Source organism: Oryctolagus cuniculus, chromosome 2 (assembly GCF_051225735.1).
Source record: "Oryctolagus cuniculus isolate XC-2025 breed Fujian yellow rabbit chromosome 2, ASM5122573v1, whole genome shotgun sequence".
Classification (NCBI taxonomy): Eukaryota; Metazoa; Chordata; class Mammalia; order Lagomorpha; family Leporidae; genus Oryctolagus; species Oryctolagus cuniculus.
In genome coordinates this window covers 91501691-91524951 of record NC_142868.1, presented here as the reverse complement: position 1 = coordinate 91524951, position 23261 = coordinate 91501691, and the positions used below count along the sequence as shown (strand labels likewise).

Below are 23261 nucleotides of genomic sequence, written 5' to 3'. Positions count from 1 at the left end.
GCCTTTTGTATCTGGTATCAATTGATGTTCTTTAATTGATCTTGAGTGTGGGAATCAAAGAAAATGTCAGAGATGAGGAAGGGCCTTTGATTTAACATTGCAAAAGTTCTAAGTTAGCCTTGGTGCCATCCTCATCCTAAGGAGGGCAATAGGCAATAATTTTATTGAGAGTCCTCTTAAGACTATTGTCGGCCATTTCAACCTTACTTACTATCAACCAACTATCTCCTAATAGTTACTTTGGGGACAAAGTAGGGACCATTATCACTTTGGAATGAGATCTTGGGAACACCAAATATGACATTATTTCTTTTAGCGTGATTTTGAAAACTAATTTTTCTGTTTGGGTTATAAAAGTCTCTATCTGTGGCTGGTGTTGTGGTATAGTTGGTAAAGCCACTGGTTGTGATGCTGGCATCACGTATGGGTGCCTATTCATATCTAGGTTTTACTTCTGATCTAGCTCCCTGCAAATGGCTTGAGAAAAGCAACAAAAGATGGTCCAAGTATTTGGGCTTCTGCTACCCATAAGGGAGACCTGGAAAAAACTTCTGGCTCCTGGCTTTGGTCAGAGGATGACAGAATCTGTTTGCCATCGATAGGCAGATGTTAACTCCATGTGGACCAAACGCTTCATTTGTAAGGGTGACAAAATATGCAATGGGCCACTCATCCTGAAGTGGCAAAAAGGTTTGAGGTTTACAAGACATAGGGACAGGAAGTTAGTCAAAGTAGAATATCCATGTGCAGATGGTGAGAATAAAACAAAAGGAGACCTTGTAGGCACTGAACAGCTTGGGGCATGTCCCAGCCACCCTTTTTTTTCAAAATATTAATTTATTTATTTGAAGGTCAGAATTACAAAGAGGTAAAGACAGAGAGATCTATCCTCTGGTTTAGTCTCAAAATGGCCACAATGGCCAGGATGGTCCAGGCCAAAGCCAGGAGCCAGGAGCTTCATCTGAGTCTTCCACGTAGGTGTAGGGGCCCAAGCACTTGGGCCATCTTCCACTGCTTTCCCAGGTGCATCAGCAGGGTGCTGGATTAGAAGAAGAAAGCTGGGACTCAAAACAGCACTCATATGTGATTCCAAAGCTGTAGAGGGAGGCTTAATTGAGAATGCCACAGCACTGCCCTCCACTTACCTCCGAAGTCTCTCTTTTAAAGCAGCTTCACAAAGACTCAAAATTATCCAATATGCATATGGTGTTAGCTCTTTACTTTTCTACCTTCAATAGTTGCCGGAGGGAGCAGATACAGTTGGGCTAAAAGGAATTAGTCCATCATGGGTCAGAATGGTAGGAGAAAAAGGGAGAAAGAAATCAAGACCCTCAAACACAAGAGAGGTGATAGGTGAAACTCACCAATTGATGTCTCAAAGGACTCCTGCTCCAAACTCTTGGCCGGTGTACCATTTATGTTGTCTTCAACAGGGCCCTGGCTGTATTCTTTCTAGCCTCTTCCCTTCACAAATGAATCAATTCAAGGTGGAGCATAAGGGTGTACAGAAAGTAGGGTTTATTCAAAGGCAAAAGGAAAGTGATCACTGAAGAAATAATTTCAAGCAAGATGAGAGAGAGGGAGTTCAAGAGAGAGAAAGAGAGAGAGAGAGAGAGAGAGAGAGAGAGAGAGAGAGAAAGGTAAAGAAATGAACAAAAGGCCAATACAAAAAGAGACCTCTCAACCAGGTTCAGATCATTCTTTTATACTATTGGGAGACACAGAGGATGATGTCCTTAGTGGACTTAATTGAATACTCAAAATGAAGTGGTGTATGAGGGGCAATGATGAATATCATGTTTCCACTCCATATTTTTTGGAAATATTGGAAGCATTCCAGGTAGACAATAGGAGGGCCTCAGTGGTTGCTCTACTATAGTAGCATTATTATGATGCAGAAGTGCTTGAGTGGAGACATTCTGCAACTGTACTGGGTATTTCCAGTTGACAGCAGACATTGGTTCTACATTTTAAACATTGTGGAATTTGTGGTTTTTGTTACATGGAAGATATGGGGCTTGGTTGTGCATGAGAAGTGGCTTTGGGTTGTGCACAAAAGAGGATTTGGATTGTACAGATTGGGCTGTCATGTAGGCCAGGCTGGACTGTCACCTGAGGGCCAGCCATAGCTGCTGCTGGACTAATTACTTTTCGCCCAGCTTGTCCTATCTCTCCCTTGGAGAGCCAGATCTGTCATGTGGTGGTTTGGCCAGGTTGCTGTCACATGGTGGGTCATGCTGCTGGACTGTGCTGCCTTGTAAGATTCTATGGGCTGTCATGCAGCCATTGGTTCACCTGAAGCTGTCACAGGGTGTGTGGTTCACAGTTGCTGTCACACTGCAGGCTGCACATTCCCACAGGTTGACTGGGGCTGTGAAACTTAAGCACCCCCTACTAACACTACCAAATTGTATTGCCAACAACAGTATATGAGTACCCCTTTCTCCACATTCTTACCAATATTTTATACTTTCTATCTTTTTGTTAATAGCCTTTCTAACAAGGATGAGGTGATATTTCATTGTGGTTTTTATTTGCATTTCTTTGATGGCTAGTGATATTGGGCATTTTATTCATATTTTAGCTGCTCTTTGTATTTCTTCTTTTGAGAACTGTCCATGCAGGTTCTTTTCTCATTTTTAACCTGAATTGTTTGATTTGTTTCTTGTTGTTGAGTATTTTGAGTTCTATTTCTTTCTTTTTTTACTTTATAAAATTTATATAAAGGGAACAAACTTCATGGATTTCAAATACATACTTTTAAGAGAACAATGATGCTTCCCACCACGGCCTCCCTTCCTCAGTTCAACCCTACGTCCTTCTTCGTTTCTTTTTATTTTAATTTTCACAGTTATATTTTCAGTTTTCTTTATAATCACAAGCTTAACCCTCCACTAAATAAAGAATTCAGCAAATAGTAAGTAGAGAAACCACTGTTATTCAAGACTATAGACAAGAGCTATAAACAATAATTAAATCTGAAGATGTCATATATATTACTCGTTTTGTACTCTATTTTAGTTACCATAAATCAGGGAAAACATAATATTTGTTTTTTTGGGAACTGGCTTCTTTCACTAAGCATAATGGTCTCCAGTTGTATTCATTTTGTTGTGAAAGACAGGATTTCATTTTTTTATGGTTGAGTAGCATTCCATTATGTTTATATACCCCAATTGCTTTATCTAGTCATCAGTTGATGGGTACCTAGGTTTATTCCATATCTTAGCTAGAGTGAATTGAGCTGCAGTATATATGAGGGTACAGGTAACTCTTTTTTAAAGATTTATTTTATTTATTTGAAAAACAGAGTTACAGAGAGAGGTCTAGAGACAGAGAGAGAGGTCTTCCATCTGATGGTTCACTCCCAGATGGGCACAGCGGCCAGAGCTGCGCTGATCCAAACCCAGGAGCCAGGAGCCAGGAGCTTCTTCCAGGTCTCCTACTGCTATCCCAGGCCATAGCAGAGAGCTGGATCAGAAGAGGAGCAGCCGGGACTAGAACCAGTGCACATATGAGATGCTGGCACTTCAGGTCAGGGCCTTAACCCTCTGCGCCACAGCACTGGCCCCTAGGTAACTCTTTAATATACTCATTTCCTTTGGGTAAATTCCCAAGAATGGACTGGCTGGGTCATATGGTAGATCTACTTACAGATTTCTGAGGACTCCTCTCCACACTATCTTCCTTAAAGGTTGTTCTAGTTTACCTTCCCACCAACAGTATATTAGGGTTCTTTTTCCCCCACATTCTCTATGAGATTTGTTATTTTTGATGGTATTCATTCTAACTAGTGGGAAGTGAAACCTCATTTTGGTTTTTATTCATATTTCCCTGATGGCTAGTGATCCTGAAAATTTTTTCATGTGTTTGGCCATTTGTGTTTCAGCCTTTGAAACATGCCTGTTACTAACCTTAGCCTATTTCTTAACTGCATTGTTTATTTTGTTGTTGAATTTCTTGAGGTCCTTATATATTATGGATATTAATTCCTTCATCAGATATAAAATTTACAATTTTTTTCTCCCATTGTGTCAGTTGCCTTTTCACTTTGTTGAGTGTTCTCTTTGCGGTGCCAAAACTGCTTAGCTTGATGTAATCCCGTTTGTCTATTTTTGTGTTTATTGCCTGTGTTTCTGGGGTCTTATCCAAGAAAATTTTGTCTATACCAATGTCTTGCAATGTTTCTCCCTAGTAATTTGATGTTTTCAAGTCTTAGATTTCTGATCTGTTGTGTTGATTTTTTATAGGGTATAAGGTTTCATACTTCTGAAATTTTCCCAACACAATTTTTTGAACAAATTCCGCTTTTTTCAGGGAGCGATATGAGATCATTTGAAAAGTTTGGTTGGTTCTAGATGCGTGGATTAATTTCTGGAGTCTCTATGATATTCCGTTGGTCTACATGCCTGATTTTTGTGCCAGTACCAAGCTGTTTTGATTATAACTGCACTGTAGTATGTCTTGAAATCTGGTATTGTGATTCCTCCTTGTTTTCTTTGAATAAGATTGGTTTAACTATTCATGGTCTTTTGTGTTTTCATATGAAATTTAGCATCGTTTTTTATAGATCTGGGAAGAATTTCATTGGTATTTTGATTGGGATTGCTTTGAATCTGTGAACTGCTTTTGTGGACATTTTGATGATATTGACTTTCAATCCTTGAATGTGGAGGGTTTTCCCATTTTTTAGTGTCTTCTATTTCTTTCCTTAACATTTTCTGTTTTTCATCATAAGATCTTTGATATCCTTGGTTAAATTCATGTTGCTGTCTCCCCGCCACTGCAGCCAGTGCTGCTGAGAAGATTCGGTGTCCTCTCTCAGCCAGTTGCTGTGCACATGCTTAAAGGCTTCCACAACTGCCACCCAAACCCAATATGGTGCCCTCATATTTCATCCATGCAGCAGGTGCTGTTGTGGGGATATCGGAGTGAGATATACTTGTCCCTTTTACTTTCAGTGGGTCTGTGGATAACCACTAGTAACTGCTAGCCCCTGTTACTGTAGTGAGGTCTCATACATACTCTCCCTCCAGCTATATCACCACGGTTACTGCAGTCTGGTCACACCTCCATCTCCAAGCTGCTGCCTGCTCTGGCTCTCAGCTACTGCTGTTGTGTGTTGTGTCCGTGTTCTTGCTGCACAACCACACTTTCCACACTGGTCCATGGCATTCCTCTTTCTTTTGTAGAATTTCTATGGCGATTTTCTCTCTAATTCTCCCCTGAGAGTGCACTTCCTATACTTTTTTTTTTTTTTACTTTTTTATCTATAGCCAGCACAGTAAGTCATTCCCTGATCCATCTCCTTGGACTCTCTGGGAGGACAAAATTTTTAATGTAAATCTCCAACATTACAATATCATATTTGCTAACTCAGCTGTGATTTCATGCAAATAGAGTGCATTATATGGGAAAAGATTTTTGACAATTCAGAAATATCCAAAAGCACTTTCTAGAAGACATAAGGATTCCCAGATCATGTACACCACTGGTTCCCAATTTTATACAATAATCAGTTCCGTATGTAGTGCCACTAATTCAAACATTCTATCATGAATTCCAGTGAACTAAGATGCCAAAGACATGTTCAGTACCTTCTGTGGCTTAGACATGGTTTGTCTTCCAAAGGTTCAAGAGCTAGAAGCTTGGTCCCAAGAGTAACGGTAGGCCGGTGCCTCGGCTCAATAAGCTAACCCTCCGCCTTGCGGCGCCGGCACACCAGGTTCTAGTCCCGGTAGGGGCACCGGATTCTGTCCCGCTTGCCCCTCTTCCAGGCCAGCTCTCTGCTATGGCCAGGGAGTGCGGTGGAGGATAGCCCAAGTGCTTGGGCCCTGCACCCCATGGGAGACCAGGAGAAGCACCTGGCTTCTGCCATCAGATCAGCGTGGTGCGCAGGCCACAGTTTACTGGCCGTGGCGGCCATTGGAGGGTGAACCAACGGCAAAGGAAGACCTTTCTCTCTCTGTCTCTTTCTCTCTCTCCCTGTCCACTCTGCCTGTCAAAAAAAAAGCAATGGTATTTGTAGATGGTAGGACCTTTAAGAGGTGTCTTTGTCATGACTCTCCTCCTGAAGGGATATACTGGTCCTATAGACTATTTTAAGTCTCAAAAGAGAGAATTATTTTCCTCCAGGGAAGGTTATTATACAAGAGCAAGCATGTTTTTCCCAGTGTCTTGCTTTCTCCCTCCTTACTTGATGTCTTACATGGACTCCTACTGTATCATGCCATTTGACATGTTATTATGCAGTTGAGACCTCATGCCAAATGCCAAAGCTGTGATGCTTGGGCCTTTCCAGTTATAAGAATCATTAGCCATACAAACCTCTTTTCTTTGTGAAGTACCCAGCCTCCATTGTGTTTTTAAAACAACACAAAACAGACGAAGACACTACCTCAATGTACTGTGCAGTAACCATCTTTTATGGGTTTTTCAGATTATCATAAATGTCATTTTCCATGCTTATTAAACTTTAAGTTACATTCTACTACCTGGTATTCATGAAGGATCTATCACCTGTTATATAGCCGGTTTCTTCATCTAACACCATTCTAGCTCCCACTAAATGAGTTGAAACATCCTTATGCCTCATACAAGAATTACATTTAAATTTTTATTGTGTTATATGATGTATAAGTATCATGACTCACTGAATACTCTGAGCTTTTATTTTGTTAGATGATTAATTGATTATAACGGATTTCTTCTCACACAACTCTTCATAATCCAGAAAATCATTTATTTAGCATATTTCTATAGTCTGGAAAATATCTACACATAGAGCCAAACTTCAGGACACTTCCATAAATGTTATTAATCCAAAATTGTTTTGATAGATCACATTATCTTAAAGTTGAAGAAGGATGGAGTGGGCGCATGGTCCAGTGGTTAAGTCACCTCCTGGAATGCCTGCATCCCAATGGGAGTGCCTGGATCAAGTCCTGGTTACTCTGCTTCTGATCCATGTTCCCACTAATGTACACCATGGAAGGTGGCAGGTGTTGGTGCAAGTAGTAAGGTCCTTGCCACCAAAGTAGGATACCTGGATTAAGGTCTGGGCTCCTGGATTTTGCCTGACCTGGATATGGCTATTGCAGGCATCTTTTGTGTGGGGGAGACCAGTAGATGAGAGGCTCTCTCTCTCTAACTGTCATGATCACTCTGTCTCACTCCCTCTCCCATTTCCTTTCTGTCTCCCTCTCCCTCTATCTCTCACACTCCATAATTCAACTATATTGAAAACAAATTTTAAAACTTTTCATTGAAAAAAAGACAATACCAGGTTGGTGTTGCAATTGTTGTTTGTAAATCAGTATGGAACAAAATCCTTTTTAGAGTCTCAAGGAACTCAATTAGCCAAACTTGTGGCTCTCTCTGGAGAAAGGTATCTTAGCCCTGGCACTGCTGACATAGTGCTTTGAAGTAGAGGATATCCTGTGTACTGTTAGGATGTTCAGAAGCATCTGTAGCCATTACCTACTACAAACCAGTATCAACTCCACTCCAGCTGTGAGAACCAAAATGCCTCCAGGTATTTCGTGTATTGAGCAGAGGACATGGATACTGTTAAACATCCTACAATACACAGGACGGTTTCTTACCCTGATATCAGAAATTAATAACTGGCCTAATATATTATTGTTCAAGTTAAGACACTCTTATATACCTGCTGAGTAAGCAGTTAGATTCATTTAGGTGATACACAACTGAATTTGATGATAAATACCTCTAGTAGAATATGTGACTTTACAATTAATGAGACTTTCCAACTTTTAGAGGGTAAATATCACAACAAACCAAATGACTGAAGCCAGTAAAATTACTTTATGTTAAACCAACAATAGAAAATTTCTTTGTTTTCAGGAATGTAAGAGCCAGACTTTACCAAAACAAAAGGAACTTAGATGTGGTATATTTCCACTGTTGTAATTTTTTTTTAAATTACCTAAAGTCAAGGTGCTTGAAATCCCCTCAGTATGTCTTGACAGGAATCCAGAAATTTGGTAGCATACCACAATTTGTTAGGTCTATGGCATAAGATCTTTATTGCCTATGTCTTCTAAATCCTATTTTAGTTTGATCTTGCAAAATACCTCCTTGAGAATTATATCAAATCCTACTCAAAGGCCATTCTAGTTTAAAGACACTAGATGATCTATTCAAATAATTGGAGTTGATTTAGATTGAAATACAGAATCATTGAGGGAAACATTTTGACACCCTTCTTTTATTCCCAAGGTCCTTGGCAGGCTTGCAAAGGAGAATGCTTTCCAGAAAATAAGTGCAAAAAACTGATTGATAGATGCAGACTTTTCACAGCTTACATTCATTGATTCCTGATCAATAGGATTGTAGAGACATTATTTTGAAATAAAGATACTTTGGATGTCATACTTGGCTCCTCAAAGAGTATTACATTATCTGAGGTGAACACTGTTGCCCCTACATCCTGTAGTTCTCACAAAGTGCTTTTAAATATCACAAAACCAAGTGCTGATACTAAAAAAGCAATAAATACATTTGTTGAATAACCCAGTTATTGACAACCATATCTCGCTCTGAATGTTTCTTGTCAGTAATGAGTCCTGGCTTTACTTGTAGGGACATTAGGCCATTAATTTGCACTACTTTTTAATTCTCCTAATTTTACTGATCATGTGTACCTCTCAGTTCAGATACTATTCTATAGCTTCAGTCTATAATTGCAGCTAATGACTCTGATGGAAAAGGAGAGAAAAGGTATAATAGCAACCACCAAAAATTCAGTCTCTCTTCTTCCTTCAATACCTGGCAGTTACACAATCTAGATATATATATAGGGCTCTCCTATGACCTGTTTAAAAAGAGCATAATGGGAGGACTAGTAAAGAAAATTTTCAGATGTGTACAGGAGGATGGATGTGTATTGCAATGAACCGACATGCCTATTTACTGAAAACTATCAAATCAGACCTGACTTGTGAGCCAAAGCCCTTGTTCACCAGCAAGCACTTTGAAGTCTAATCCCTACCAGCCCTCTTTCACTCTAATAAAAATTCTTATTTCCCTTCAATCTGAATTAGACTTCACTGCTACAAATTCTATACAGTATTATGAACAGTTTGATTTCCCTTTTAGATGTCTTCCTTTTGTGAACACAGGTTCCACATATATTCAGAGATTTTTTTGTTTCTCAAAATCAGGAAAAATGCTAACTTCTTGTAACACTGATACATACACTAGGCAATACTTTGGTCAACTAACAAATCAAGTTAAATAATAGACCTTGAAATAATCAGAATTTAGAAACTAAGAAAAAATTATGGTCATTACTGCCTCCAATTAATGTTTTACACTGTCTTGTTATACTCTTGCAAAATCCATCATGACAGAGGATATCACTAGAATCACAGTGCTGTCATGGAGTACAAAGGTGTCAGGCACACAGGTTAGGAGCCACTCAATGCAAAATACAGAGAAATCACATTGTTCATCATATATGTTCCCACATTTTACACCAGTTGGTTTTATCTTGGAGGGAGAAGGTATATGAGAAAAGATTATATATCGATGATACTTCAGTTTTCTTTCTCTTTATTCTCTAAGTTGGCACAAAATTTTTCCCCTAAATTGTTAAGAGCAGTAAGATAATTGGATCATCTTAATAACTGCTTAAGCCGGGAGGAGGCAAGATGGTGGAATAGGAAGGGAGCACACTGATAGTCCGGGGAGAGACAGTTTAATAAAAGTGGAGATACTGCAGGTTCAAGGAAGAGTAGGGGAGGAAACAGCAGAAGAAACTCTTCCGGAACACATGATTCACAGTGGACCTGTGTGGAGAGTGTGGGAGCCTACAGTTCGGGACACCAGCGGCAGACTCAACACACCAGCGCTGGAACGCGAGGTGAGCCGAACCTCAATAGCCCAAGACACTGGCAGGCAAGCGGAGAGAGGAGACTAGAGGGAACGACCCCCGGGGGGGGGGGAAGTTCACCAGGCTAACTGGAAGAGAGAGAGAGAGAAAAAAAAAGGTGACTGGTACGGACACATCTTTCTCTCTCTGCTCACCTCTCAAGGGCGAGCAAGAAAAAGAGCAGGTATCATCGTGGATACGTCATAAGCAGAGCGACCTCAGGTCTGCACCAGCCCTGAGCCTAGCAGAAAAACCTGACTCTGGGCGGGGCGAATTAACAGGAGATTAGGACCTAGTAAATTTGTGGTGCTACTGAACTGAGACTGTGAAAAAAGAGACGGTGGGGGAGAGAACTCATGGAATTCACGTGAGTACTCTCCAGAGACTCTACAATTCCGTAACTTTGGCAACCCAGTGGGAGACTGAAGGAGAATTTGAGCCCACTCTGAGGGCAGAACAGATTCCCTGTGTGGTCCTTGGGAAAGAGCTTCTGATCTCTGGCTCCTGTGGGTATATCATTTGCCTGCTAATTACCTCCAACTTTGTTCAGCTGTGCGGAATCACTTCCCTTTTGAATCAAAAAAAGAAAGAGAGAGAGAGATCTACCACGCCTAACCTGGGAGTGTCACCTTTGGCACACCAAACAGAGCTCTCAGGCCACACCCATCTCAAGCCGCTAAGGCTCTATCAAAAACAGACAGTCCACTTAATCTAGAGTCATAGTATAACAAGAAAAAGCACCACAGTGAAGAAACCAAATATCTCCAGTATGCCAAATAAGAAATGCAAAAACCGAGGTAATAAAAACAAGGAAGTCACTATGACGCCCCCAAATGAAATAGGCACCCCAATTCAAGATTATGAAGATGATGAGATAGAAGAAATGCAAGAAGCAGATCTCAAAAAATTCATAAGAACATTAAGAAGTTCTCAAAAACAAATTCTTGAACTACAGAAATCCTTAATGGACAAGATAGAAAATCTCTCTCGTGAAAATGAAATATTAAGGAGGAATCAAAATGAAACGAAACAACTAGTACAACAGGAAACTGTGATAGTGACGAGAAATCATAATGAAGTGAAGAATTCAATAGATCAAATGAAAAACACAATAGAGAGCCTTACAAACAGAATGGGTGAAGCAGAAGAGAGAATATCAGATTTAGAAGACAGAGAACAGGAAAGGATACAGTCAGAGCAAAGAAAAGAAGAGGAAATTAGAAATCTAAAACATATTGTCAGGAATCTACAGGATACTATTAAAAAACCCAACATTCGGGTTCTAGGAGTTCCTGAAGGCATGGAGAGGGAGAAAGGATTGGAAGGCCTTTTTAGTGAGATATTAGCAGAAAATTTCCCAGGCTTGGAGAAGGACAGAGAAATCTTAGTACAGGAAGCTCACAGAACCCCTAATAAACAAGACCAAAAGAGATCCTCACCACGACACGTGGTAATTAAACTCTCCACAGTGAAACATAAAGAAAAGATCCTAAAATGTGCAAGAGAGAAACGTCAGATTACTCTCAGAGGATCTCCAATCAGACTCACAGCTGACTTCTCATCAGAAACCCTACAAGCTAGGAGGGAATGGCGAGATATAGCCCAGGTACTAAGAGAGAAAAACTGCCAGCCCAGAATATTATATCCTGCAAAGCTATCATTTGTGAATGAAGGTGACATAAAGACTTTTCATAGCAAACAGAAATTGAAAGAATTTCTCGCCACTCGTCCAGCCCTGCAAAAGATGCTTAAAGATGTGTTACACACAGAAACACAGAAACACGGTCATCAGTATGAAAGAAGGTAAAGGAAGGAAACCTCACAGCAAAAGATCACAGGGAATTCAAAGCATATATTAGAACTTATCTTTGGCAAATGGCAGGGCAAAGTTACCACTTATCATTAGTCACATTGAACGTGAATGGCCTGAACTGTCCAGTTAAAAGACACCGATTGGCTGATTGGGTTAAGGAACAAAACCCATCTATTTGCTGCTTACAAGAAACACATCTTTCCAACAAAGATCCATACAGACTGAAAGTGAAAGGCTGGAAAAAGATATACCATGTCAACAGAAATGAAAAAAGAGCGGGCGTAGCCATCTTAATATCAGACAACATAAACTTTACCACAAAAACTGTTAAGAGAGACAAAGAGGGACACTATATAATGATTAAGGGATCAATACAACAAGAAGATATAACGATTATCAATGTATATGCACCTAACTACAGGGCACCGGTTTATCTAAAAGATTTGTTAACGGACTTAAAGGGAGATTTAGACCCCAATACAATAGTACAGGGGGACTTCAATACTCCACTCTCAGAAATAGACAGAACAACAGGACAGAAGATCAACAAGGATACAGTAGATTTAAACGACACTATAGCCCAAATGGATCTAACAGATATATACAGAACTTTCAATCCTACAGCTAAAGATTTTACATTCTTATCAGCATTGCATGGAACCTTCTCTAGGATTGACCACATACTAGGCCATAAAGCAAGTCTCAGCAAATTCAAAAGAATTAGAATCATACCATGCAGCTTCTCAGACCTTAGGGGAATGAAGTTGGAAATTAGCAACTCAGGAATCCCTAGAGCATATGCAAACACATGGAGATTGAACAACATGCTCCTGAATGAACACTGGGTCATTCAAGAAATCAAAAGAGAAATCAAAAATTTTCTGGAAGTAAATGAGGATAACAGCACAACATACCAAAACTTATGGGACGCAGCAAAAGCAGTGTTAAGAGGGAAGTTTATATCAATAGGTGCCTACATCAATAAATTGGAAAGGCACCAAATAGATGAGCTTTCAATTCACCACAAGGATCTAGAAAACCTACAGCAAACCAGACCCAAATCTAGTAGGAGAAGAGAAATAATTAAAATCAGAGAAGAAATCAACAGGATTGAATCCAAAAAAAAAAAAAAATTCCAGAAAATCAGCCAAACGAGGAGCTGGTTTTTTGAAAAAATAAACAAAATTGACACCCCATTGGCCCAACTAACTAAAAAAAGAAGAGAAAAGACCCAAATCAATAAAATCAGAGATGAAAAAGGAAACGTAACAACAGACACTACAGAAATAAAAAGAATTCACTGCTGAATTCTACCAGACCTTTAAAGAAGAACTGACTCCAATTCTTCTCAAACTATTCAGAACAATCAAAAAAGAGGGAGTCCTCCCAAATTCTTTCTATGAAGCCAGCATCACCTTAATTCCTAAGCCGGAAAAAGATGCAGCATTGAAAGAGAATTACAGACCAATATCCCTGATGAACATAGATGCAAAAATCCTCAATAAAATTCTGACCAATAGAATGCAACAACACATCAGAAAGATCATCCAACCAGACCAAGTGGGATTTATCCCTGGTATGCAGGGATGGTTTAATGTGCGCAAAACAATCAATGTGATACACCACATTAACAGACTGCAGAAGAAAAACCCTATGATTATCTCAATAGACGCCGAGAAAGCATTTGATAAAATACAACACCCGTTCATGATGAAAACTCTAAGCAAACTAGGTTTGGAAGGAACATTCCTCAATACAATCAAAGCAATCTATGAAAAAACCACAGCCAACATCCTATTGAATGGGGAAAAGCTTGAAACATTTCCACTGAGATCTGGTACCAGGCAGGGATGCCCACTCTCACCACTGCTATTCAATATAATTCTGGAAGTTCTAGCCAGAGCTATTAGGCAAGAAAAAGAAATTAAAGGGATACAAATTAGGAAGGAAGAACTCAAACTATCCCTCTTTGTAGATGATATGACTCTTTATTTAGGGGACCCAAAGAACTCTACTAAGAGACTATTGGAACTCATAGAAGAGTTTGGCAAAGTAGCAGGGTATAAAATCACTGCACAAAAATCGACAGCCTTTGAATACACAGACAATGCCATGGCTGAGGAAGAACTTCTAAGATGAATCCCATTCACAATAGCCACAAAAACAATCAAATACCTTGGAATAAACTTAACCAAGGACGTTCAAGATCTCTACGATGAAAATTACAAAACCTTAAAGAAAGAAATAGAAGAGGATACCAAGAAATGGAAAAATCTTCCATGCTCATGGATTGGAAGAATCAACATCATCAAAATGTCCATTCTCCCAAAAGCAATTTATAGATTCAATGCAATCCCAATCAAGATACCAAAGACATTCTTCTCAGATGTGGATAAAATGGTGCTGAAATTCATATGGAGTCACAGGAGACCTTGAATAGCTAAAGCAATCTTGTACAACAAAAACAAAGCTGAAGGCATCACAAGACCAGATCTCAGGACATACTACAGGGCAGTTGTTATCAAAACAGCATGGTACTGGTACAGAAACAGATGGATAGACCAATGGAACAGAATTGAAACACCAGAAATCAACCCAAACATCTACAGCCAACTTATATTTGATCAAGGATCTAAAAGCAATTCCTGGAGCAAGGACTGTCTATTCAATAAATAGTGCTGGGAAAATTGGATTTCCACGTGCAGAATCATGAAGCAAGACCCCCACATTACCTTACACAAAAATCCACTCAACATGGATTAAAGACTTAAATCTATGACCTGATACCATCAAATTATTAGAGAGCATTGGAAAAACCCTGCAAGATATAGGTAGTGGCAATGACTTCTTGGAAAACATCCCAGAAGCACAGGCAGTCAAAGCCAAAATTAACATTTGGGATTGCATCAAATTTAGAAGTTTCTGTACTGCAAAAGAAACAGTCAGGAAAGTGAAGAGGCAAACGACAGAATGGAAAAATATATTTGCAAACTATGCAACAGATAAAGGATTGATAACCAGAATCTACAAAGAGATCAAGAAACTCCACATCATCAAAACAAACAACCCACTTAAGAGATGGGCCAAGGACCTCAATAGACATTTTTCAAAAGAGGAAATCCAAATGGCCAACAGACACATGGAAAAATGTTCAAGATCACTAGCAATCAGGGAAATGCAAATCAAAACCACAATGAGGTTCCACCTCACCCCGGTTAGAATGGCTCACATTCAGAAATCTACAAACAACAGATGCTGGAGAGGATGTGGGGAAAAAGGGACACTAACCCACTGTTTGTGGGAATGCAATCTGGTAAAGCCACTATGGAAGTCAGTCTGGAGATTCCTCAGAAACCTGAATATAACCCTACCGTTCGACCCAGCCATCCCACTCCTTGCAATTTACCCAAAGGAGTTTAAATTGACAAACAAAAAAGCGGTCTGCACCCTAATGTTTACTGCAGCACAATTCACAATAGCTAAGACCTGGAACCAATCCAAATGCCCAACAACAGTAGACTGGATAAAGAAATTATGGGACATGTACTCTATAGAATACTATACAGCAGTCAAAAACAACGAAACCCAGTCATTTGCAACAAGATGGAGGAATTTGGAAAACATCATGCTGAGTGAATTAAGCCAGTTCCAAAGGGACAAATATCATATGTTCTCCCTTATTGGCGACAACTAACTGAGCACCAAAGGGGAAACTTGAAGTGAAATGGACACTATGAGAAACATTGACTTGATCAGCTCTTGTCCTGACGGTTGATGTACAATGTAATACTTTATCCATTTTAGTATTTTTTTTGTTCTAGTAACATTGGTTGAACTCTGTAATTAACACACAGCTATTCTTAGGTGTTTAAATTTTAATTGAAAAGTGATCCTTGTTAGGAATTTGAAAACATTATGTTGAGTGAAATAAGCCAATCCCAAAGGGACAAATACCACTTGTTCTCCTTGATAGGTGACAACTAACTGAGCACCAAAAAGGAAACTGTTAAAGTGAAATGAACACTATGAGAAATGGTGACTTGATCAGCCCTCACCCTGACTGTTGATGAGAAGCTTAATATGTTATCCCTCTTAGTATTTTTGTTTGTTTGTTCTACTTAATACTTTTGGTTAAATACTGTAATCAATACACAATTCTTCTTAAGTGCTGAAACTTAACTGAAAAGTGATCGCTGTTAAATTAAGAGTGTGAATAAGAGAGGGAAGTGATGTGCAATTCGGGACATGCTCAAGCTGACTTACCTCAAACTGCAGAGTTAGAAAAATATCAGGGGATTCCAATTCAATCCCATCGAGGTGGCATGTACCAATGCCACCTCACTAGTCCCAGTGATCAATTTCTGTTCACAATTGATTGTAATGATAGGACTAAGAACCAAAGGGATCACATAAACAAGACTAGTGTCTGCAAATACTAGCTGATAGAATCAAAAAGGGAGAGAATGATCCAACATGGGAAGTGAGATACACAGCAGACCCATAGAGTGGCGGATGTCCTAAACAGCACTCTGGCCTCAGAATCAGCCTTAAAGTCATTCGGATCTGGCTGAAAAGCCCATGAGAGTATTTCAGGCATGGAAAGCCAAGACACTCTGGCAAAAAAAAAAAGCAAACAAACAAACAAACAAACAACCCAAAATACCTAAATGAAAGATCTCTGTGAGTGAGATCCCAGTGGAAAGAACAGGTCTTCAAAGAAGGAGGTACCTTTCTCTGAAGGGAGGAAAGAACTTCCACTTTGACTATGACCTTATCTAAATAAGATAAGAGTCGGAGAACTCAGAGGGCTTCCATAGCCTTGGAAACTCATGATTGGAGCATAGGGAGATTACTGATGCCATAAACAGGAGTGTCAATTTGGAAAGTCTACAACAGGAGTCACTGTGCACTTACTCCTCATGTAGGATCTCTGTCCTTAATGTGCTGTACATTGAGATTTAATGCTATAACGAGTACTCAAACAGTATATTTCACTTTGTGTTTCTATGGGGGTGCAAACTGTTGAAATCTTTACTTAATGTATACTAAACTGATCTTCTGTATATAAAGAAAATTGAAAATGAATCTTGATAAGAATGGAATCGGAGAGAGCGGGGAAGGGGAGAGAGAGCGGGAAAGGGGAGGGTTGCGGGTGGGAGGGAAGTCATTGGCGGGGGAGGGAAGCCAATGCAATCCATAAGCTGTACTTTGGAAATCTATATTGATTAAATAAAAGTTAAAGAAAAAGAAAAAAATAATAACTGCTTAAGCCTAACAGATGTAGGTGATTAAATTTCTTATACACTGAAAAAATGGGTCATGATCAGTAAAGAAGCTAGAAATTCAAAGGTAAGCACACTGATATAAAAGAAATAAATTGGATAGAAATTGGAGCTGAGAGGAAATAATATAAAATGTTACTTCTAACCCATTATGGCTGTGTTCATACCATAAGCTTATGATTTCTCTATACATCAATCTTAATGTAAAAAACAGCAACAATCTCCAAAATGCTGAGTCAACATCATAAACCTTCTTATTCAGATAAGTTTAAAAGAAGATATGAAAATCATTTTATTTTTATATAAGGTGAACAAATTTCATATATATATATATATATATATATATATATCTTTAGGAGCATAGTGATAGCATCCCACTCTAGTCTCCCTCCTGCTCAACTCTCAACCTTCCTACTCCTCCTTTCTTACTCTGTATTTTAATGTTTACAATGATACACTTGTAATGTATTTTATAATCATAAACTTAACTCACCACTAAGGAAAGAATTCAATATACAGTAAGAATAATTAAAAAAACTTTTTCCTCAACAGTAGAAATGAGGGCTGGAAATAACAAATCTCAAAAGGTCAATTTTGCTTAGCTACATTACATTTTTGTACTCTATTGGTTATCACAGATAAGGGGAAATATCATATTTGTCTTTTTGGGACTAGCTTATTTCACTAAGTAGAATGCTTTCCAGTTGCATCCATTTTGTTGCAAAACACAGACTTGTACTATATTTACCACTTAGTAGTATTTCATAGTGTACATATACAACATTTTCTTTATCTAGTCATTGGTTGATGGGCATCTAGGTTGCTTTCATATCTCAGCTATTGTGAATTGAGCTGCAATAAACATGGGGGTACAAATAACTCTTCCACATACTGATTTCATTTCATTTGGATAATTTCCCAGGAGTGGGATGACTGGGTCTATTATCAGATTTCTGAGGAATCTCCATACTGTCTTCCTTAATGCTAGTTGACATCCCACCAACTGTGAATTAAGGTATGTTTTCCTCCAAATCCTAACCAGCATTTATTGTTTTTTGATTTCTGTTTGAGAGCCATTCTAACTGGGGTGAGGGAAAACATCATTGTGGTTTTTATTTGTTTTTCTCTCATAGCTAGTGATCCTGAGCATTTTTTTCATGTGTCTGTTGACCATTTGAATTTAATCCTTTGAAAAAAAATACCTGTTCAAGTCCTTGGCCCATTTTTAACTGGATGGTTTGTTTTATTGATCTTAAATTTCTTCAGTTCTTTATAGATTCTGGATATTATTCCTTTATCAGTTGTGTAGTTTGCAAATATTTTCTCTCATTCTCAAATGTTTCTCCAACTTTGCTATTTCTTTTGCAGCGCAGAAGTTTCTCAGCTTAATGTATTCCCCGTTGTCTATTTTGACTTTGATTGCCTGTGCTTCTGGTGTCTTTCCAAGAAGTTTTGCCTATGCCAATGTCTTGCAGAGTTTCTGCAATGTTCTTCTGTGTTAATTTGCTGGATCAGCTTGTAGATTTAGATCCTTGATCCGTTTAGGCTTATTTATGTATAATGTGTAGGATAGGAGTCTTGTTTTATACTGCTACACAAGAAGATCCAATTTTCCCTTAGCACCATTTTTTTCTAGATCTCAGAAAAGACATTCTTGGTATTTTGATTGGAATCACATTTAATCTGTAAATTGCTTTCATGGACATTTTAATGATATTGATTCTTCCAACCCATGAACATGGAAGATTTTTCCATTTTTTTTTTGTGTCTCATATTTCTTTCTTTGATGTTTTATAATTTTATTATAGAGAATCCTGACATCCTTGGTTAAATTTATTCCAAAACATTTATATTTTTGTAGCTATTTTGAATGGGGTTTGAACTTGCACGTTCTTTCTTGCATGGCAATGTCTGTGTTTATGAAGGCTATTAATTTTTGTGTGGTAGTTCCAATTGTCTCTTATTGGAGTTGTTTCCCTAATAGAAAATCATGTCATCTGCAGATATGGATAGTTTGACGTCCTCCTTCCCAATAGGCATCACTTTGAATTATTTTCTTGCCTAATGACTCTGACTAGAGCTTCCATAACTGTATTGAATAGCAATGGTAAGAGTTAGCATCCTTGTCTGGTTCTGGATCTTAATGAGAGTTCTTTCAAATTTTTCCCATTCAATAAGATGCTAGCTATCAGTTTCTCATAAATTGCTTTGCCTATGTTGAGGAATATTCTTTATATACCCAATTTGCTTAAGGTTTCCATTATGAAAGGGTATTATATTTTGTGAAATGTTTTCTCTGCATCTATTCAGATAACCATATGGTTTTTTTCTTCAATTTGTTAATGTGATATATCACATTTGTAGATTTGCGAATGTTGAACCATCCCTGCATACCAGGGATAAATCCCACTTGGTCTGGGTGAATGATCTTCCTTATGTGTTGTTGGTTTCATGTAGCTACTATTTTGTTGAGGATTTTTGCATCTTTGTTCATCAGGGATATTAGTCTAAGTTCTCTTTCTTTGTTATCTTTTCCTGATTAAATAGTTAAAGTGATGCTGGCTTCAAGACTTTTGGGAGGATCCCCTCCCTTTCAGTGGTTTGGAATAGCTTCAGAAGAATTAGAATTCTGTCTTCTTTAAATGTCTGGTATAATTCAGAAATGAAGCCATCTGGTCCTCAGCTTTTTGTTGTTGTTATTGGGAGGGCCTTTATTACTGATCCAACCTCTGTCTTCATTACTGGTCTGTTTAGGTGTTCCGTCTTCAAAACTCAATTTTGGGATTTTATGTGTCTAATAATCTATCCATTTCTTCTATAGTTTCCAATTTGTTGGCATGCAGCTATTTGTAGTAATCTCTGATGATTCTTTTTACTTCTGTGATACCTGTTGTTATATTTCCTTTTTCATCTCTAATTCTACTGATATGGGGTCTTCATTGCCAATGGTATATCAATTTTGTTTATTTTTTTAAAAACTATTTCAATGATTTTTTGCATGTTTTTTTCCTTTGGTTTCAAGTTTATTTCTTCCCTAATTTTAATTCTTTCTTTCCTCCCAGAAATTTGAGATTTGGTTTGTTTTTGTTTTTCTAGGTCCTTGACATGTGCTAATAGCTCATTTATTGTTGCCTTTCCAATGTCTTGAAGTAGGCACCAATTACTGTAAACTTCTCTCTGAAAACTGCCTTTACTATATGCCTTAAGTTTTTATATGTTTCACTCTCATCTTCATTAACTTCCAGAAATTTTTTCGTTTCCCTTTTGATTTCTTAAATTACCCACTCTTTATTCAGGAGCATGTTTTTCACTGTCTATGTGCTTCTACATATTCTAGAGATTCCTGAGTTGCTATATGTCTAGCTTAGTTCCATTGTGGTCAGAAAAGATGCGTGGTATGTTTTTAATTTTTTTTTAATTTGCTGAGATTTGTTTTATGGCTTAGCATGTGGTCTGTCCTAGAGAAAGTTCTATGCACTGATGAAAAGAATGTGTATTCTGCAACTGTGGCATGAAAGCTTCTGTAGTTATCAAGTCTATTTTGTCTATCATGTAGATTAGCTCTGCTATCTCTTTGTTGATTTTATGTCTTGTTGATCTGTCCATTTATGAAAGTGTGGTATGAACATTCCAACGTGGAGCACCAAGCAGATTCTATCAGGCAGGAAGCTGACTCTGGGAAAGCTGAAGCTCTCTCTGTGGACTGGAATGCTTGTGGGGCTGAGAATAGATCATATGCTCCTGTGTATGTTGAAGCCCTGTGTGCTATGACTGGTGGAATTCTGTGAATGTGCCATAGGGAGTTACTTGTGGCTGAGTGTTTGAGCAATCACTGTGTCTGGCTTGAGAGGCTCACAGTTTGATGAGTGTATGAGATGAGTCATTGCACAGGGTTCCACAATTATACACAGATCCTTTGCATTATTTAGAACCTGCTTGGGTGAGGGGTGAAGACACTAACGGCTCAGCATGGGCAATTGGTTCACTTTGGCAGAGAGGGTGTGAGGCTGTGATCATGCTGCCCAAAATGATCATACCCTCCCTCATCTAACCGCAACCCTGATGAAGATATAGCAGAACTACCATGCCATGAACGTTGGTGTCACTTTGGACTCTTGCCTCATACTTGAGCACTGCCTGGAGCACTGCCTGGAGCTCACTCAGCCCACACCTTCCTTGTGAAGCAGCAGAAACTCTGCTAAGCCACAGAAGCATATTTCACAGACAAAATCCTCAGAGGAGAAAACCAACAAGAGTTTCTACAAATGCCTAAAAATAAATGTAGAAATTAAGAAGCATGAACAAGAAAGACAGTATGAATTCCCCAAAAGAACATAAAAACACTTGAATATTGGAATGAAAAGATGAAGAGAGGGATGAAATGCCTGAAAAGGAATTCAAAAGAATGATAAAATTATTCAAAAATGCAGAGAAGAAAATTAACAAATAAAAGAAATCCATATATGACATGGATGAGAAATTCTGCTTGGAGAAAGCGACAATGAAGAGAAACCAAACTGAAATATTAGATATGAAAATTCAATATATCAAATTAAAATACAGTGGAAAGCCTTAACAACAGACTTGGGGAGGCAGAAGAAAGAATATCCAAGATAGAAGTCAAGTCCTTGCAAATAGAAAAAAAAAAGAAAATTAAAAAGCTGAACATAGTTTTCAAGATTTACAGAAATTATCAAACAAACAAATATACATGTATTGGGAGTTCCTGATGGTGAGAAAGAGGGATAGTGGCTGGCGCTGTGGTGTAGTGGGGAAAGCCATCATCTGCAGTGCCGGCGTCCCATATGGGCACCAGTTGGAATCCTAGCTGCTCCATTACCGATGCAGCTCTCTGCTATGGCCTGGGAAAACAGTGGAAGATGGCCCAACTCCTTGGGCCCCTGCACCCACGTGGGAGACCCCAAGGAAGCTCCTGGCTATTGGCTTTGGATCGGTGCAGCTCCGGCCCTTGCCATCAGTTGGGGAGTGAACCAGTGGATGGAAGACCTCTCTCTCTCTCTGTCTCTCCTCTCTTTCTGACTTTCAAATAAATAAATAAATCTTTAAAAAAGAGGGAGAGAATTAGAACACTTATTCAGTGAAAGAACAGCAGAAAGCTATGCTAATTTGGCAGTTATAGTCAAAACAGTCTGATAGTGGTAGAAAAATAGACATGTAGACCAATGGAACAGAATAGAAAGTCCAGAAATTCATCCATGCATCTACATTACATTTTGTCAACTAATGTTTGACAAAAGAGCTAAAATCATTCCCTGGAGAAAGGATATTATTTCAACAAATTGTGATGGGAAAACTGGATCTCCTTCTTCTGAAGTATGAATCAGGACTCCTACCTTACACTTTACCCAAATATCCATTCAAAATGAATCACAGACCTACAACCCAATAGCATCAAATTACCAGAGAACATTGGGGAAACCCAGTAAGACACTGGCGTAAGCAAAGACTTCTTGGAAAAGATCCCAGAAGCACCGGCAATAAAAGTCAAAATTGACAAATGGGATTATATCAAGCTTAGAGGCTTCTGCACTGCCAAAGAAACGGTCAGCAAAGTGAAGAGGCAATTGACAGAATGGGAAAAGATATTTGCAAACTATGCAACTGATAAAGGATTAATATCCAGAATCTATAAAGAGCTGAAGATACTCAACAACAACAAAACAAGCAATCTAGTTAAGAAATGGGCAAAGGACTTGAATAGGCATTTTTCAAAAGAGGAAATTTAAATGGCCAACAGACACATGAAAAATTACTCAGGACCACTAGCCATCAGGGCAATGCAAATCAAAAGCATAATAAGGTTTCACCTCACCCCTATTAGAATGGCTTTCATACAAAAATCAACAAACAAAAAATGCTGGTGAGGATGTAGGGGAAAAGGTACCCTAATCCACTGTTGATGGGAATGTAAACTGGTAAAGCCACTATGGAAGACAGTATGGAGATACCTTGGAAATCTGAAGATAGAGCTACCACATGATCCAGCCATCTCACTCCTGGGAATTTACCCAAATGAAATCAGTTCCAGCTCTGCTATGGCCTGGGAAGCAATAAAAGATTGCCTGAGTTGTTGGGCCCCTGCACCCACGTGGGAGACCCGGAGGAAGCCTCTGGCTCCTGGCTTCAGATTGGCACAGCTCTTGGCTATTGCAGCCAACTGGGGAGTGAACCAGGGGAGGAAAGACCTTTCTCTCTCTCTCTCTCTCTCTCTCTCTCTCTGTCTCCTTCTCTTTCTGTGTAACTCCTGACT

At 38.8% G+C, this 23261-nt stretch overlaps 2 protein-coding genes across 2 annotated transcripts in view; one reads left to right on the top strand and one right to left on the bottom strand.

The window, feature by feature from the left end:
* LOC138843046 (disintegrin and metalloproteinase domain-containing protein 32) overlaps positions 1-23261 on the bottom strand; it is a 591210-nt gene that overhangs the window by 321746 nt on the left and 246203 nt on the right. The gene's annotated exons all lie outside the window — the stretch shown is intronic.
* Positions 1-23261, top strand: part of LOC127485928 (disintegrin and metalloproteinase domain-containing protein 32) — a 142503-nt gene that overhangs the window by 108698 nt on the left and 10544 nt on the right. The gene's annotated exons all lie outside the window — the stretch shown is intronic.